Source organism: Podarcis muralis, chromosome 4, assembly GCF_964188315.1.
Source record: "Podarcis muralis chromosome 4, rPodMur119.hap1.1, whole genome shotgun sequence".
NCBI lineage: Eukaryota > Metazoa > Chordata > Lepidosauria > Squamata > Lacertidae > Podarcis > Podarcis muralis.
Window position 1 is genome coordinate 23,847,876 of NC_135658.1, and position 20,412 is coordinate 23,868,287.

The following is a 20,412-nucleotide window of genomic DNA, read 5'->3' on the forward strand; positions in this document are numbered from 1 at the left end:
CGTACATCTGAGTAGACATGGTGAGGCTTGTGCTGTAAATCTGTTTAGGATTGTGGCACATGGCTGAGATCTTTTGCACATCTACTTGAGAGCAAACTATTTAATTCAATAGGACTTTCATTTCAGTATACACACAGAGAAACGGGCTGTAAGGCTATGAACAGATGAGAGCAATCCTATGCAAATGTACTTGGGAGTAACTCCTAGTGTGAACTTGGTAGTCTTTACTTTGGGAATGTTGTCATAGCCTGTGATACATAGACTTTTGGAGTCTTATTGTGATCTCTTGCATTGTAAGTTTGTTTGCAGTTCTTCATGTTATACTCCAGGAAGGCCAAAGTGAGCTTCTGGAAATGTGAACACATTTTCATTTGATACTTAACGGATAGTGACTATGATGAGTAAGATATACTCCTGTGCCATGTTTTAGAAATATTTGAAATTTCTATTTTTTAAAGTGTGTGAAAGGGTCTACTTGTGTGCCCAGAGCTCAATCTACAGGGTGTTAGGGGTGGACTGTTCCCCTTAAATTTTGAGACAACACCTTTAACTGTTTTTAGAAGGCTATAGACAAATGGAAGGAAGTCAAATAATAGGCCTTTTGATTTCCTTATGGCTACGTCTGCATTTTCCTCTATAATTTAAATACTGTGTTTAGTCCTTTAAAAAGAATGAGGTTGGGGGACTCAACAAAGCTTCCCTTTGGAGTGAAATTTGCTAAACCTGGACCCTCCTGCAATCGAGTGATGGGGGAGAAATTCGATTCACACTTTCTGAAACATCAGGAGAACAAAAACAGCCATCCTTCAGATTTTGTACTCATCCAAATTTTGTGATGCAGTTCTCCAACAAAGCAGTGTTTAGAAAAATACATACATTAGGGGAAATTTTGCATTAAAATGAATGTATTTATGAAAATAACATAATTAGGGGAAATTGCTTGCTTATGAAAATGTGTTTATTCGGAAGAATTTTCAGGAAAATGCTGAAGAATTTTGTATTTTTAAGAGTCAGAACACGAGAAACTGCCCTCTGTCTAAGTCCATTTCACTATTCTATTGACACCAATGCCAGAAGGGGAGTGGCTGCAATAAGGAAATGGACCTCTCTCCCTGCCTGCAGTGAGGCTTTTGTTCCATTTCCACCTTCCATTTATGCTTGTAGAACAGGCAGGCACATCAACTGAGCCAGCTCACTAGCCATGTCTTTTTGTCATGCCAGCTGCCTGGCAACATCCTTATTTTTATTTTCTCTTTTTTTTTTTTAAATAAATTTTTATTGAAGTTTTAACAAACACCATAGCATAAAAAGAAAAAAGAAAAGAAAAGAAAGAAAAAACAAAGTACAAAGGATAAAACACGTATAACCTCAATTTTTACTTTCTTTAAGCTTACTTTCACGACTTCCTCATACCTTCCCTTTCTGTATTCTAATTTCAGATTCAATTTTCAGCAAATCCTTTCCCTACTTTTACAATAATTTTAGTAACAAATATTTTCTTCCAATTATCCCTTACTGCTTTTAACCCCTTAATAACCAATCCAACATTTTTCTAACCTTCATTAATTTTACAATATTTTTTTAGATACTCTTTAAACTTCTTCCAATCTTCCTGCGCCGTATCGCTTCCCTGGTCACGGATTCTGCTCGTCATTTCTGCCAGTCCCATATAGTCTATCACCTTCAGTTGCCACTCTTCCACGGTGGGTAGTTCTTGCATCTTCCAGTACTTTGCGATGAGTATTCTTGCTGCTGTTGTAGCATACATAAAGAATGTTCTATCTTTCTTTAGCACCGATTGGCCGACAATGCCCAGGAGAAAGGCCTCTGGTTTCTTAGGGAAAGTGTACCTGAGTACTTTTTTCAGTTCATTATAGATCATTTCCCAGAAGACCTTAATCTTTGGGCACGTCCACCAAAGGTGAAAGAATGTTCCTTCAATTTCTTTACATTTCCAACATTTATTATCGGGCAAGTGATAAATTTTTGCAAGCTTGACTGGGGTCATGTACCACCTGTATATCATTTTCATAATATTCTCTCTTAAGGCATTACACGCCGTAAATTTCATACCTGTGGTCCACAACCTTTCCCAGTCAGCAAACAAAATGTTATGACCAATGTCCTGTGCCCATTTAATCATTGCAGACTTAACCACTTCATCTTGTGTATTCCATTCCAACAACAAGCTATACATTCTTGACAGATTCTTAGTACTGGATTCTAACAGTTCAGTCTCTAATTTTGATTTTTCCACCTGGAAACCAATTTTTCTATCTGTTTTAAACACTTCCATTATTTGATGATAATGAAGCCAATCTCTCACTTTCCCTTTTAGTTTATCAAAACTTTGGAGTTTCCATCTGTCCCCCTCTTGTTCCAGAATTTCTCCATATCTTGGCCATTTGGCCTCCATATTAAGTTTTTTAATGGCCTTTGCCTCCATTGGTGACAACCACCTTGGAGTTTTTCTTTCCAGCAAATCTTTATATCTAGTCCAGACATTATATAGTGCTTTCCTGACAATGTGGTTTTTGAACCCTTTATGGGCTTTGACCTTGTCATACCAAAGATAAGCATGCCATCCATACATATTGTTATACCCTTCCAAGTCCAAAATGTCAATGTTCTCAAGAAGCATCCATTCTTTCAGCCAGCAAAAAGCTGCTGATTCATAGTAAAGTTTTAAGTCCGGCAGGGCAAACCCCCCTCTGTCTTTCGCATCAGTTAATATCTTGTATTTTATTCTGGGCTTTTTGCCCTGCCAGACAAATTTAGATATATCTTTCTGCCACTTCTTGAAACAATCCATCTTGTCCAATATTTGCAGAGTTTGAAACAAAAACAACATTCTCGGCAACACATTCATCTTAATAACTGCTATTCGACCCAGCAAGGAAAGCTTCATATTTGACCAAATTTCTAAATCTTTTTTGACTTCCCTCCAACATTTCTCATAATTATCTTTAAATAGGTTCAAATTTTTTGAAGTCATATTAACACCCAGATATTTCACTTTCTTAACCACAGTTAACCCTGTCTCATTCTGAAACCTTTCTTTTTCCACTGATGTTAGGTTTTTCCCCAATACTTTCGTTTTTGATTTATTCAGCTTAAATCCTGCAACCTGACCAAAATCTTGAATTAACTCTAAAACTCTTTTTGTACTAGATTCAGGCTCTTGCAAAGTAAGTACCAGGTCATCCGCAAATGCTTTCAGTTTATAATGTTTCGCTCCGACCTGTACACCCTTAACCAACTGGTCCTTCCTAATCATGTTCAACAGCACCTCCAGGACCGATATAAAAAGCAATGGAGAGATTGGGCACCCCTGACGTGTCCCTTTTTCTATCTTTAGTTCATCTGTAACCACATTGTTTACAATAAGTTTTGCTTTTTGTTCAGAATATATCGCACCTATACCATTTTCAAACCCTTGGCCTACCCCCATCCCCCGAAGGTTCTTCATCATAAAATCCCAAGATATATTGTCAAAGGCTTTCTCGGCATCCACAAATATCAGGACTGCTTTAGTATTAATGTTCACTTCTAGCATTTCCAAGATATCTACAATGTTCCTTACATTGTCTGATAGATGTCTTTTCGGTAGAAAGCCCGCCTGATCTCTATGAATCTCCTCCATCAAGACTGTTTTCAACCTTTTTGCTAAAATGTCAGCAAAAATTTTGTAATCCACATTTAGTAAGGAAATAGGTCGGTAGTTTTTAAGTTGAGTCTTTTCCATCTCTGTCTTCGGTATAAGTGTGATGTATGCCTCTTTCCACGTGTCGGGTGCCTTTTTTCCCTCCAAAATCTCATTGCATACTTCCAGCAAAGGCTGTAATAACCCCTCCTTCAAAGTCTTATAATATCTGGAAGTAAGTCCGTCCGGTCCTGGAGATTTACCCAATGTCATCTTATTTTTATTTTCTCTTTTGCAGTACCAGGCAGGTAGAAAAAAGCAGGAAGATAATGACATTTCTAGGAGGCCACCATCTGTAACTTGGTGGATTGCATTCATCTTTGGTGAAACAGTTGTTGTGTTAGTTATACGAAGCTATGGATTCTGGGTCACAGATGGGGCCATGGAAGCAGGAAGACATAGCCTGTACCTGTCTACTGGAGCTAAAAGAGGACATATTAGCTTAGGATGTATTGGTTTAAAAGCTTATAATAATGCAGTATCTGCCACTAAGTTAGTAGACATCTGTGGCTTCCAGTCATGTGGTGATGAGTTGTTGTCTGTAAGCAGCTTAGCATTCCCAGTGGCCTGTGCAGGGTTGATTAATATGGGGTGGATTTAACTGAGTGGTTAGGGGCCTACAAAAGGACTTTGCTGTGCATGACTTCAAGTCCCATGTGGAAAGATTTACAGCAAGGATGGAGAACTTGGATTTGAAGTTGTTGCGACTACCAACTCTCATCAGCCTGGCCAGCATGCCCAATGGTGAGGGTTGATGGGAGGACCACAGATTCCCCACCCTGGCTCTAGTATGCCAGGGAGAAGTGTTCAAACCCAGAGTGGTCCATGCTGTGCTAGTTTGTTCTTTCAGGAGTATTTTGCTATATCTTATTTCCACATATGAGAGCATTGAAAAGCACTCCCCATGTCTAAAGTGAATTTTCTCACTTTAGGACTCTACCACCTTCTCTTTCTGCTGCATGTACCGTTCAGGCATAAAGCAGCTACAGTGTTGCTCCTCGTTTTCTGAACCCTCAGCTGACCTGGATTCAGTTCCCAGGTTTTATTTTCAGTAAAACGAAAATAATTGTGACCTACCTCCGAGGGCACAGAGAATGCGAGATAATTGCTAGAATGTGCCGTGCTGTGTATATATACTATTAACTGCATATTTCCACTTTCAGAATTTAACAAAGCTATAATTTCTCAGGATGCAGTTACTGAGGCTCAACTACTTAAAGACCTGAGACGTTTTCTGCGTCAACCCTCCTTTTTTTGAGGGGGGGGGCTAATAAGTATATATACTTGCTGACTTTAGGTTTCGCTTCATGAATCTGATGTAGGGAGCTTTGGGCCACAAAAGATTGTGCGTCAATAAATGTAAAACTTATTCAGCTGCTACGGAGCTCTTTGTTGCTACTACCCTTCTTCAATTCATCTTTAAGGCTAGATGGGTACCATTTGACCCAATTTGTAGATGGAGGATGATAATATTTATCAAAAGGAAGAGGTGGCTACAATGCACTGCTTATCAAAAACATTGCTGCAGTGAGGTGGTGTTGACCATTCACTTAAATAGTTGTTGTTGTTTTTTAAAAAGAGCAGGCATTTGTTTTATTTCTTTATTTTCTCCTCCAAGGAGATCTGGGTGGTTTGCATGGTTCCCCCTGTTCTATCCTCACAATTTTATTTATTTATGGCATTTATTCCTAGCTCTTTATTCAAAAAGGCTCTCATAGCAGCTTTAAAAAAAAACAGTACTCAGATAACCCTTCCCCACTGGCTCACAATCTAAAAAGATACGACACATAAGGGAAAAGAAAGGGCAAAGAGGAGGAGAAAGCAAGCACAAGGTCTTGAAGTTATTAGGACCTCCATGAGAGGTATGATCCAATGTGTTTCTTCTAAGTCCAGCTGTCTAACCACTACACCACACTGGTTCTCGGCGTGGAAGGCTAGGAGGACTGGATAGAGGGCCGAATATGACTGACCTCTTTGCTTTTTGAAGGGAGTTTCCCCATTGGAATAGAGTAGAACCTGACTGACTGGCTGGCATGTGTACTTCTGCAAACGGCTGGGCTTTCTCAAGCACCTTCCTTTAGTTTCTCAGTGGCCACATTCCCGCTCCATTTATATTGGCACTCGCCACCCAAGTTCACTATGTGTAGCCAGTTCTACCATTAGGCAGAATGAAGCATCTGCCGTAGGCACCTGATTTCGGCTGTCACTAAAGGGAAAAGCAAATTGTTAGTTATTAAATTTGTTATTCTTGTACTTAAGCCACCAGGAAGGGCAAGAGGTGTGCATGGAGTTTTCTGCCAAAATATTCCAAATGTCCTTGGATCCAATGCACTTTGACTTGGGGAGGGAGACCATTTGCTGTTCTGCCTCAGGCTGCAAAATGTATTGGGCCAGTCCTGGCTATTAGAGGGAGTAATGGGTGTTTGGTTAGGCCGTGTTCAGTGGACCAATTTCCACAAATCTACCATGGCTGGCACCAACATGGGAAAATGATTTCTGCCAACTGAAGTAGAAAACCCTGTCTGACACATTATACTTTTCTTATTAAGAATACTTCATTTCAGGCACACTGACAGCCCAGTGTGTGGAAGCATGCTCTGTAACTGTCAGAGAAGTCCCTATGGATTAAGGAGGAGGGGGCACTGGAAGTTTGTCATCCCTGATCACTGGACTGAGAAATACATTTGCTTCTGCTTTATTTTTGGTGGTTTTTTTAAAGTCTGTTAATCCCCCACCATGAGAATCTTAAGTACCACAAACGCAGTTCTGCAAACAAGAATTTCAGCCTGAGTGGCTTTAGTATTATGGGGCAGAGGGGGAGGAGGATGAAGATAATCTTTAGTTATAGAACTGGGGGGGGGGGGGGAATCAAAACAGAAAGCAATACATGAGAGCATCTAGAAGAAGATGTGAGGTTTTACTGTTAGAATACGTTGCAATTATATCGTTCAGTCGCCTGCAGGCAATTGTGATCAAAAGTGATGGACATCAGTCCACTTCTCTGCCTCTTCCGTCAATTCCATAGAACCCAAATTTTGTTGATCTATTGTTTGTTTCTTGCATTAATTAGGAGTATTGGGTTTTTTTGCACTCAGTATCTCACTGGTCTGCCATTAAGGCCTTCAGTGTGGCTCCCCAAACATATTAACACAGCAGTGATGAAATTGAGTGCAAGTACAAATCCATTTTAAGAATACAAATAGCAAAACCAAAAACAACCTTAAAAACAGAAGCAATTTTAAGCTGTCACATTTCCATGCTGCTACAATTAAAAATTACCACAAGATGTATCAGGCAACCTTGCTTGGTTAGACCATGCCCTGCAAGCGTAAGAATCCTTGTGGATCTTCTTGCCAAACAGCAGAGGGAAAGAACAGGGGAACTTTTCTCTGTCTCTCTCGCTCGGAGGAGCACTGAAGAGGGGCTACCCATGCCCTAGTGCAACAGCTGTTTTAACTCATCATATCTCAAACCTGCTTTTGCAGGTATGCATCCATGGATCTGGCAGTGTTGTGGACAGAATGCTGGAGCCTTGAATGCTACTCATGTGTAGCAGTGTCTTGCATTCATAGAGAGACAATCCGTTACCTCCCGGATTGGGCTTTGTCTCCTTTTACACCCGAGTGTTGGCCATAATTTCCATGCTCTGCTTTGTGAAATATACAAGCATAAATGATTGTGTAGGCATAGGCATGATTCGTTTTGGTATATTTGCAAAAGTTTGTAAGAGTCTTACAGAGCATATTTTTTAATTGTGAGTTCAAATGCTTTTGGAGCTGCATTTAGAGGACTTAACTGATGTGCAGTCCAATTCTGTGCATGTTTACTCAGATGTAATCCCTTTACTATCTACAACAGGCTTTACTTCCAAGTAAATGTACCCAGAATGGCAGCATCAGCCTGCTGGATAATTTAATTGTCTAGGTGCACTGCGTAACATTCCTCCTGTCCACATTCCTCAGGCATATTTGCATACGTCAGAATGCAAATCTTCCTTTTATATATGATTGCTAGTTTCAATTCAGCCTTCATTCCACTTGCAGTGAACATTTACAATGATCGAATGAGCTGTTTTGTAGCTGATATGGAATTATGGTGTTGCGACTGGCCCATTTTTCTAAGAAACATATGCTCACAAGGGGGAGGGGAAGGAGTACCATTGGCAATATGTGGCAGCGAGCACTGCTAGCAATGTCAAAACTGAGGCAGGCTGGATCAGCCTTCATGCAGCTCACAATTAAGACCAGTGGATGGAAAAGCTCAGAGGACCCAGAAGTGCTGCATTCATCCTTCATGAATATGAACAAGAAGAAAATCAGACTGCCAAATTCAATTGTAAGTCAGTGATGCTCGACTGAATTCTATACAGCTGTTGCAGCTTATCAGATATTAAACATTGTGCCTGCAAATATATATTGCATTGCTACAAATGTAGGAGTTATCAGAGAGTTTGGAATTATTTTAGTTATAATCCCATCAGCTCTAGAAAAAGAAATAGTTGGCAAGCCCTACTGGATTTTTCTTTCTGGAAGAGTATGTATGTATGAATTTTCTTTTTGGGGGAGTATGTATGTATGTATGTATGTGAGGGAGAGATCCCAAAAGTAAGAGCCAGTGAGATTTCTCAGCACAAGACAAGCAAATCGCTTGACAAGACTACGGTGCAGTTCTTCAGTGGGGTTCATAATAAGATCTACAAAATATTTCATATACACCCCACATTTATATTACCATAGTATGTATTTGTGGGTCCAGGGTTTACCACACAAGGTTGCAACAGCTGTATTTATTTGTTTGGTGGATGTGAAGCTTGTTTTTTCAACCGGACCTCTCAAAGTGGCTCACAATATTAATAAATGAATATGTTAAAGGCTGTTCCCTTAAAATAAAGGTAGCCCAGCTGGAGCAAAATCAGTCTCATCTTCACTGGCCATCACGTCCTGTTTCTTCCCCAGGACATGCTGTGATGTCCGACCCTGAGGATGGGAGAGGATGGCTAAGCTGGGCAGGAGGCTGGTGCTATTCTTCCTTCCACTTTTTCCTTCATTAAATTTAGTTGAACACCACTGACTTACCCTTGAAATATTATTATTATTATTATTATTATTATTATTATTATTATTATTAAATGTAATACTGCCTAGTGCCAAAATAGGCTTCTAAGTGGCTTACAATGAATGAAAACCATCTCATGGAAACATTAAAAATAAACACCCTATTATAAAAATACACTACAAAAGAATCCCGTTAAAGCAACACAGCGATTAAAACATGAGGCTCCGTTCAAGAGATCACAGGAGTCCCTGTGTAAGTAGGTGCCTCTTCAAAAGTCGGCGGAATGCCAATACAGATGGGGCTTCATATTTAAGTTTGTTCCACAACAGCAGTGGCACCTGTGAAAATGCCTTCCTCCAGATTACTACAAGCCAATAATTACCAGGTCGTGGCAAGATTGACCAGGTTTCATTTCTTCCTGGACAATGGAGGGAAAGTTGGTCTTTTTGGAAACCTGATCCAAAGTTGTTTAGGGCTTTATATGTAAGTACCAAGACCTATGGATATGTGACAGTGGGATTTGACGGAGAAAAGCAAGCTATCTTGGATTCTGTCAAATCCCACTTTCACATACCCGTAGAATGAAGCCTAATGATTTAGGCATGGGAGTAGGAAATGTCCCTTTGAGTCAGGCACAAATGCACACAAACGCATGCCTTCCACCATGAGTGATATACTCAAGAGCTCTCTGCATGGCTATTCTACCTGGACTGACAGTAATGGCAGAAGTGAGGTAGAAGAAGAAGAGTTTGGATTTGATATCCCGCTTTATCACCACCCAAAGGAGTCTCAAAGCGGCTAACATTCTCCTTTCCCTTCCTCCCCCACAACAAACACTCTGTGAGGTGAGTGGGGCTGAGAGACTTCAAAGAAGTGTGACTAGCCCAAGGTCACCCAGCAGCTGCATGTGGAGGAGCGGAGACGCGAACCCGGTTCCCCAGATTACGAGTCTACCGCTCTTAACCACTACACCACACTGGCTCGCTTTACACCAGTGTTTCCCAACCTTGGGCCTCCAGCTGTTTTTGAACTACAATTCCCATCATCCCTGACCACTGGTCTTGCTAGCTAGGGATGATGGGAGTTGTAGTCCAAAAACAGCTGGAGGCCCAAGGTTGGGAAACACTGCTTTACACAGTGATCCTGAGATTCCCAAGTGATACAGGATTTGCATTTATTCCCACAAATCCAAATGATCCGGTTGGTATCCTTGGAGAAAGAGCTGCCATGAATTTAATTCCAGCTCATCTATAAACTAAATGGGACTCCTATTAACCTTAGTACTTCAAATGCAGGAATGTTGTTCTGGTCACCACCCTCTAGTTCAGGAAAGCAAAACCTGTGGTCCTTCAGATGTTGCTAGACTACAAGTCCAGTCACCTCTGACCATTGGCCCTGCTGGCTGTGGCAGATGAGAAGTGAAGCCCAACAACAGCTGGAGAAAATCAGCATACCCAGGCCTGCTTTAGTCCTTAGTTATCCGGGCCAGAGAAAACCTAGAGCAGGCACCCCCAAACTTGGCCCTCTAGCTGTTTTGGGACTACAACTCCCATCATCCCTAGCTAACAGGACCAGTGGTCAGGGATGATGGGAATTGTAGTCCCAAAACAGTTGGAGAGCTGAGTTCGGGAATGCCTGACCTAGAGAATACAAGAGAGAAGCATCATGGGACATAGCAAGGAATCAATGTCTTTACAGTCCTTAAAGTACTTGTTTAAATAGCTTTGCTAGACATAGGCAGTAATTAAGATTTAACAGAAGAACATGATACAGAAATGACTGTATTAAAACAAAGAAGCAGTTGTTGCTTTCTGAACACAAAGAAACATGTCAAGAACAGATAATTGGAATGAAAAAGAAATCGCTAATCTTCTATACTTGGACTTATCTTTATCTAGAAATCATTAGGCTGGCACATAAATATTTAGTTTATAAAGTTTTACCAATGCGTTAATCTGCACCAGGCTCCAGAATGTGAAGTTTCAGAACCCTGGACAAGTCCAGGTCTCTATGGCATTTCACAGTTCAATCCCACATGTGTTTAGTCAGAAATAAGTCCCACCATATTCGGAAGGTTTCTCCCAGGAAAGTGAAAACAGAATTTCACTGTCCCACAAAAAATAATAACAATAGCAGCCAACCTGCCATTCATTCAAGGCTTGTTCTCTTCACTCTATTTTTACCAGGTGATTTCCAGCAGTGACCTCATAAACTGTGGTGTTTCAGTCAATTCCTTTTGGCCGCAGATTGGCTTCCAGCTGCTGAGAAGCCTTGTGATTTTGAAGGGCAGGTGTGCAAATAATGGCATCTTAAAGAAAAGTGCTATGGTCCTGCTCCCACTGATCAGCTCTGTAGATTTTAGCAAGTTACTTTGCTTTTGTGCTTCAGGCTTATGCTCTACAAAGCAAAGAAACAGAGTGCTCTCACCTACTGAGTGCCTGGAAGCTTCATTAGGTAAGGGCTATTTTCCGGTGCCTTAAGCACATGTTATCTATTTTCTCTGCTATTGATCCTGAAACTCCAACATAATTAGATTACTAAATAAATATTCACTAAATAAGAAATGATTAAAATAGGTGCCTCAGTACCTTTAAAAAACGGCTTTTACATTAAAACAAAATCTATTACCAAAATCTGCTCCTTTCTGTGTGTATGAAATTTAAGCTTGTATTCCAGTAGGATATAAATGGTCCGTCACTCCCTGTTGTTGACTCTGACACTCTCCATTTGGAGCGTGGATCTTCTCTAAGCTCGATCATTTCAGCAGTCTCAGGTGCTATTGTCAGCCATTCTTGGGGGTATAGAAGGATGAGAGTCTTCATACGAACATCTTCCTTGAAGCGATTCTGACAAAGACCTTTGCTGTGGCAGCAAAATCTAACAGCCAACTGCCAAGTCAGAAGAGATGAATGGGAGATCAAAACAGCCTAATACAAGCCTTTCAAATCCAATCTTTGCAAGGCCCTCTGAATCCAATCTTTAAGTTAAAGTAAAATATGCCTTATGAAGGAAATTCAAAGGAGCTAATGTTTATTTTAGTGTCCTGTGTTGACATTATGTATTCCTTCTGTAGCTTCAAACAGAGCACTTAAGATCTTTGGAGTGTGAGAGAGCTCAGAAGCCAAAAGGTGCAACAATAGTCAAGGTCAGGGCTGCTGTGTACTCCATATATTTTTCATGAACAGAAATAATATCTATATTTTCTTTTGCCCCTTTTTTTTTGGTGACGTGTAAGTGGGCACCAGCCAACAGCTTCAATATTTCTTGCAAATCCCAGCTTTGGGTTACTGAAACTAGAAAGAACAATGTATTTGTGAATGACTGTGACTTCGGAACTATAACAGTGGTGGGAATATTTTGTTTATTTGGAAAGCAGGCAAATGACTCAATCCGTAATATGCTCTTTGCTACTTTTATAGCCAGCAAAGACACCTACAGATTACTCTTGTCATCCAGGGATGATTTTAGGCATGTGAAATGACCTTTAATGTTAGGTGCAGCTGAGAAAAGAGGGAGAGAAGACAAAGTCATCTCAAATGTCTTCAGAGTTTGAATCTTGATACACAGTTCCAAATTAATCCAAAAGAACAAGCGTGCAGGCTGAGATTTAGGGACTCTGCCCAAGCAACGAACAACAATATTGGGTTAAATAAATCCATAAAATTAAGGATGTCCCTAAAATCAATGGAAACTTGAGAAGAGTGTGGATTTAAGCAGTCACACAGAATGCTGAGTGCTGGCAGCAGTCAGAAAATCATTGCGTAGAAGTTGCCAAACCAAGAGCAGAGTCAACTGTACCATTAGGCAGGGTGAAGAGGCCTCCCTCAGGCAGAAGGTTTTGAGAAACAATAATAGGGCGGCCAATTCTGAATTTAGGCTGCAATCCTATAGCTACTCCCAGACAAGTCCTATCAAACCCAGTACAGTGGTACCTTGGGTTAAGTACTCAATTTGTTCTGGAGGTCCGTTCTTAACCTGAAACTGTTCTTAACCTGAAGCACCACTTTAGCTAATGGGGCCTCCTGCTGATGCCGCGCCACTGGAACATGATTTCTGTTCTCATCCTGAAGCAAAGTTCTTAACCCAAGGTACTATTTCTGGGTTAGCGGAGTCTGTAACCTGAAGCGTATGTAACCTGAAGCGTATGTAACCCGAGCTACCACTGTATACTTTACTTCACAGTAGGACTGGTTCGCACCATACTTTTAAGTTCAGCCAACACACATTTACAGCACATGATTCCACCCCCCCCCCCCAAAAAAATTCTGTTTTAAGGGTATTGGGAACTGAAGCTCCGTGAGAGGGAAAACACGATTCCCAGGATTCTTCAGGTGAAATCATATGATTTAAATGCGCATTGGATGTGCTTTAAAGGGAGGGTGAAAATCATTTTATTTGTATGCCACTTTTCTGTCAAAGCGGTTCATAGCCAACGCTTTATAAGAAACAATCTACCACTATCTATGCTATTAACTTATTTAACACTTATCTATGTGAAGGTCAGGGACGCGGGTGGCGCTGTGGGTTAAACCACAGAGCCTAGGGCTTGCGGTCGGCAGTTTGAATCCCCGCGACGGGGTGAGCTCCTGTTGTTTGGTCCTTGCTCCTGCCAACCTAGCAGTTCGAAAGCATGTCAAAGTGCAAGTAGATAAATAGGTACTGCTCCAGCGGGAAGGTAAACAGCGTTTCCGTGCGCTGCTCTGGTTCACCAGAAGCGGCTTAGTCATGCTGGCCACATGACCCGAAAGCTGTACACCGTCTCCCTCGGCCAATAAAGCGAGATGAGTGCCACAACCCCAGAGTCAGTCACGACTGGACCTAATGATCAGGGGTCCCTTTACCTTTACCTTAAGTGAAGGGCATCTCAGTGTGCTTAAGTTATTCACATTGTTTTGCCTTGCCCAGAGTTCACCTTTCTCACCCTTTTCTCACGACCTGGCATTGCCAGGAGCCTGGCAATCTCCCTTCTTGGCTCCAAACGGGCCAGTTTTACACTGCTGATTTAAGAGGGGCTGTTCTAAATTTAGAGTCACAACATTTGCAGGGAAAAAAGAAGAATAAATCTGCAAACATACCAAGATATTAAGATTCTTCAGCAGATTCCTACCCCCCCCACCCTCTCTTTTATGAAAAGAACATGGCTCTCGCAAGCACCTTAACCAGAACACTTGGAAGATAATGAAAGCCCTGCCATTGGCTTTAATGAGGCTTGGATGAGGCCCAAGTGCTTACCAAGCACATCACAAAGCCTTGGCAGCGTGCCAGTCATGCTTTTGACTGTTCCTTTGAGTGCATCAACTTAATACATTTATTGTCTTTATATTTAAAAGTGTCTTTTCCAGAGAACGCTCTAAGGGCACAGAATTAATCATGTCAATGACCGTACATGAATCATGGCTGCCATTTTGTTGCGGCTATTTTAAGGGTATCGCGCTAAATGGCACAGTGTTGTCGGTGAGAGGGAAAGGACGGATGAGAGCGCCTCACCCGGAAGCAGGGAACTATTATAACCCAATGCATCTAGGCAAGAGCGAAACAAGGGCAGCAACAACGCTCTCCTAGCCCAGAACAACTTTCGCATTATACGTTTAAAGTGTTATTATAAGACTTTTAAGGTTCATGGCTTCCCCCCAAGTGCTGTGGTTTGTTAAGAGTGCTGTGTGTAGTTAAGAGACCCCCTGTTTACCTCACAGAGCTATAATTCTCGGAGTGGTTTAACTGTCAACCCCTCTTCAAAGAGAAATCTCTGGGAACTGCAGCTCTGTGAGGGGAATAGGACTCTGTTAACAACACTTTACACACTGCATCCTCCATGGGGGAAGCCATGATGGTTTAAAGTGGTATCCCAGTGCATTAAATGTATGTTGCAGGTGCAGACACAGTACTGAGTTTCCAACAGTAGCAACTGATGTGGTAGGGCAGGGCCATAAATTTGCCCTCCTGATGCTGCCTGTGTTGCAACTGTTTACCTGGCTGGGGAACAAGTGGGGCAGTGGTGAGGTCAGCTGCACTGTCCCTGACCTTGTCTGCCCCACCTAAGCCCCATCCAGGTTCTGCCCCACCCCACTGGCTGCTACTGGCCCCCAATTTCAATGGTCTCTGAAATGTGCTAAGCCGTGACAGCTGTCTCGCTCCTTCCTTGCTTTCTTTCTTTTCTAAGAGTCTAATTCAAACTTGCAAGAGCTCATAGAAGAAGCCCTGGAGAAGGAGAGAAGAACTGATGGTTATCTCATTCTCTCTCACACCTTCCCCCCAACTCACAAAGCACCTAGGTTCACAGCCTTCAAAGCGACTTGAGATAGCAAGAAGTTGGCTTCAGAGTTTGTAACTCTGCCCCTGGGTGGAATTAAAGCACACAGTGGTGGAAATTGCAAGCCCTCTGGCCACAGTTCAGTCCAATCCCTTCTGCTTAGGGAAGACCACCTTACCAGAGGTGGATTTAGGGCAGCGTAACTGGTTCCCCACACAGGGGCCAAGGTGACACCTTCCCATATCCTTCCTACTGGGCTTTGGGAAGGAGGTGGGAGGGCTCTGACAGGGTCTTAGAATCCTCCTCTTTCCTTCCCAAAGCCAAGTTAACATTTGCCCAGCTTGGGGAAGGAGGCAGAAGGATTCTGGGATCCTATCAGAGCCTTCTGCTTCCTTCCCAAAGCCCAGCGCCTCCCTTATCTGGCTTTGGGAAGGCACAGCGAGGTCCACCGCTGACCTCACAACAAAATTGTACCTCATACTTGTCATATTAAACCATGGTTTGCCCAAACAAGGCTTGGTGGTTACAGCTCAGCTACTACAGTGTCCTAATGGCAGCTAAATTGTTTCATAGATCTCATTACCACTAACAAACTGAGGGTCATCCTGAGGGGGAAATAATTTCTTTGCCTCACCACTGTTGTATCAACAAATGGTTTTCTTCTGTAATCAACTTTCTGTGCAGTCTGGGCCTATCTCCTAGATGTGTGTGTCATATTTTGGCTCAGCCCCTGGAGGCCTTCGTGATGAATACACACACACACACACACACACACACACACACACACACACACCACACACACTTCGCTGCTGTGATAGCCCATATAAAATTAGATCTGGCCCAGCTTAATTTCCAAAAAGGAAAGAGCAAAAAATCATCGGCATTATTCATCTTGTGTCACCTGTTCTTTCCCTGGCTGCATCTATATGCTACATTTCTTGTTCCTCATAAAAACCCGGCATAAAATATTTGCTCATTTCCCACCCCAAGGTTCACAGTGTTCAGAAGAAGGATTTGGCCACAATCCAGAACACCGAGCCTTTACACGCACAGTCACTTTCCCATTATCACCCACGATGCCTATGTACATATCTTAAGCTGAACTAGGGCCTCAATGAATTTCGATGCTTCTTGGATCGGATCTCTCATTACCAGCAGAGGAACCTTAGGGGTCAATAAGATTTATTTATGAGCTGTTTGCACCACCTTGCCAAGGAATGGTCAGGATGATGAATGAATAAAGTCACGAGAAAGAATCACGCAAAGCAGTTAAAAACAACAATCAATATAAACAATACAATAAAGGAATAGGAACAAGACTCGCAGCTCACATACAGGTGCAACAGTTGGCTATTGGCCCTGTGCCTTGTATATTCTGTCCTCCGCTCTCCTGCTCTGATCCACTCACTCAGTTTCTCATTTGGACAAACAAAACCAGCCTGAGTCTAGGCTGGGGGCTAACTGTGGTTTGCACAAACCATAGCTTTGCCTGATTTGTAAATCATGGCAAAGCTTTTTCTTTTTCCTTAAACCAGGAAGGGAGAGGAGGAAGTGTACACATGCAAGAGCAAAGTCCATTCACAACAACCCAACCATAGTTTGTTCCCTGCCCTTTGCCCTGAGGTCCCAGGGCAGGTTGCAACATTACATTAAAACATAACATTAAAAACAGTTTAAAAGAAATTGCAACCATAGGGATAAGTTGGGTCCTAAAACTATACACCGCAAGTGTTAAAAGCCAAAGGTACATCTAGAAGTTGTGTAATGAAGGTACCAGATACACAATATGTCTGAACCAGTCAGCAGCGGCCAGTGACAAGAGTTAAGAGCGGTAGTCTCGTAATCTGGGGAACCGGGTTCGCATCTCCGCTCCTCCACATGCAGCTGCTGGGTGACCTTGGGCCAGTCACACTTCTCTGAAGTCTCTCAGCCCCACTCACCTCACAGAGTGTTTGTTGTGGGGGAGGAAGGGAAAGGAGATTGTTAGCCGCTTTGAGACTCCTGAAGGGGAGTGAAAGGCGGGATATCAAATCCAAACCCTTCTTCTTCTTCTACATAGCAATAGAGGAGATAATCAGTGTTTGGAGGCTGTAGTGGAGGGTAGGGCGCTATCATGAATGCAAGTGCCTAGTTCCTGGGCTCATAATAGTTTCTAACTGCTGATATTAGAAGGGACAATTCTGCACTTGGAAAACATGCACTTACCTGCAAACGCAGCTTCCTGACACTGGGAGGCAAGGTTGGGAATTGCCTGCCCTGACCACCTTCACGGACCACTGCTGAATTTGGCTCATAGTTCTGGTAAAGAGTCTCCTAGTCAGCAGCACAGGATCAGCCCAGACCTTTGGCAATTTGCCTAAAAGGAATGGCTTTTTAGATGAACTGCCATGCTACTGGCAAGCTTCCTGAGGAAGTTAGCTCCGCAACCAAGGTGCCACCAGTGAAAAGGCCCCACTCCAAATACCTACTAAAGAAACCTCCCTTGGACGAGGCACCAGGAAGAAAGTGTTTTTTTAAAAATCATTGGGAAGTTTCATATGGAATAAGTCATTCCCTAATAAATATATTTGAAGAAGTTTATCCTTGACTCTGCTTCCTTTTCCTTCTCAAAATCTGGGGAGGAAGAAAAAGGTGACAGAAGCTGCTATGGCCATGACTTCCCTCCTCAAGGAGCTCTGCCAAGAAAAGAAGTCTCTTCCTTATTCAACACCCAACTTTGCAATGCATCTCTCCATACATGACATGGAGCATTGTCTGAAGACATAGCTCAGTTGGTTAGAGCATGGTGCTGATAATGTCAGAGTTGCAGGTTCGATCCTCATATTGGACGGCTGCATATTTCTGCATTGCAGAGGGTTGGACTAAATGATCCACAGGGTCCCTTCCAACTCTACAGTTCTATGATTCTTTATAGGCTGAGGTCAGGCCTATGGGACAGGTTTCTTAGAATCATCCTAAGCAATTGCAACTGGGAAGAAACATATGGAGGCCATGTGGCTTTTCATTTCTCGTTATTTTGATTGCTGCTCTCTCTAACCTGTGTATGTGCGACTGAACAGTTTTTCAGTAAGGACTTCCCTGCCCCCCTCACAGTGCGTTACATAATAAATAAATGAAATAATCAACATGCCAGACCCTTTTCCAAGGAGTGCAATGCATTGAGACATCTTTACAGGCTAACTACCACGACAGCCCTTCAAATTGCTTATTGGAGCCCTTAGGCAGTTAGAACATTAACAGGGAAATACCATGATCCGCTGTCCAATTAAACTGATGGGTTCTAATTCAGATGATTATTATTTAGAATCTTCATTTTTGGATCTTGGGTTACTAATTAGGATGATACATACTCAAGGTTCTCAGTGTGCCTCACCCCCCGCCAGTAACTCACTCCCCCTTTCTCTCCCCACCTCATTTTCTCTGGGTAACAAGTGTTGCAGAACAATAACTCCAATCCCTGAATGATTATGAGGAGATTCTTCTCTCGTGTAGCAAGACCAGGAGATTTATGGTGGTCTGCCACGCAGATTATGGTGCAGCCTGACCGCTGAATATTTAATCTGAGTCATAAACAAGTGCTGAGTGGAATCTGAGACAGACATCTAAAAATGTATGCATTTTTAAAGAGGGCGCAACGTGGGAAATTAGAATGGTAAGATTTGGTTTTGTTCCCTGTGATGCATCGTTAAAGGCATTATATAAATCTACAGTGTGAGAGGACACATTCAGAATGCCATGTGCCGTTTGAGCCATCTCTTCTAAATAATAAAGAAGATATATTACAGGAGCTGGAGAAAGTGCACCGCAAAGCCAGTGAAATGATCAAGGGAAAGGCTGACGCCCCTTCCCTGCAACGAGGGGCTACATAATATGGAGGGAGGGGTGTTAAGGTTAGAAACCCCTTAACAAAAGGCAAAGTTGGTGGCTAACAGATTGAGGTTGAATCCTGACAAGACAGAAGTACTGTTTTGGGGGGCAGGGGGAGGACAGGTGTGGGTGACTCCCTAGTCCTGAATGGGGTAACAGTTCCCCTGAAGGACCAGGTGCGCAGCCTGGGAGTCATTTTGGACTCACAGCTGTCCATGGAGGCACAGGTCAATTTTGTGTCCAGGGCAGCTGTTTACCAGCTCCATCTGGTACGCAGGCTGAGACCCTACCTGCCCACAGACTATCTTGCCAGAGTGGTGCATGCTCTGGTTATCTCCCACTTGGACTACTGTAATGCGCTCTACGTGGGGCTACCTTTGAAGGTGACCTGGAAACTACAACTAATCCAGAATGCGGCAGCTAGACTGGTGACTGGAAGTGGCTGCCGAGACCATATAACACCAGTCCTGAAAGACCTACATTGGCTCCCAGTACATTTCCGAGCACAATTCAAAGTGTTGGTGCTGACCTTTAAAGCCATAAACTGCCTTGGCCCAGTATACCTGAAGGAACGTCTCCACCCCTATCATTCAGCCCAGACACTGAGGTCCAGCTCTGAGGGCCTTCTGGCGGTTCCCTCACTGCGAGAAGTGAAGCTACAGGGAACCTGGCAGAGGGCCTTCTCAGTTGTGGCACCCACCCTGTGGAACGCCCTCCCACCAGAAGTCAAGGAAATAGACAACTATCTGACTTTTAGAAGGCATCTGAAGGCAGCCCTGTTTAGGGAAGTTTTTAATGTTTGATGTTTTCTTGTATTTTTAATATTTTGTTGGAAGTTGCCCAGAGTGGCTGGCGAAACCCAGCCAAATGGGTGGGGTATAAATAATCATAATCATCTGAATACCAGTTGCTGGAAAATGATGGAGGGGAAAGTGCTGTTTGCTTCTCAGCTTCCCACAAACATCTGGTTGGCCACTGTGAGAACAGGATGCTGGACTAGATGGGCCATTGGCCTGATCCAGCCAGCTCTTTTTAGGTTATTCTGAGTGTTGCTATGAACATATGAATATTTTTCTTCTCCCCAAAGGAAATTTTTTTCTCTTATCTTAAAAAAAAGTTCAGATATCCATTGATTTAAAAATGAATATTTAAAAAAATCTCCAGCCCTTAGCATGTTGGCTGATGACTGAACACTTGTTGTTGTATTATAATTCTGTCAGCTTTGGAGAAAGGCTCTGCTTCAGTGACTCCTCTAGCCAAGAGGAATTGGGTTTTAAAAAGAGAAGGGAAGAAGAAAACAAGCTTAGCTTTCCAACTGGTTCACAGCAGATTTAATAGGGCAAAGTTTAATCCTTCTTAGAAATTCAAGTTCTTCGCATTGCATCCACAGCCTCATTATGGGGAGGATATCAGAGAGAAGGTTCTGCTTTCAATCCTGCTCTGCTCAAACGGTAGCGTATTTTTGGTTCTACAAAATGCCATTTCGACTTCAATAAGGAGTCATAGAATATGTAGCTGGAGAGACCAAAAATTTCTA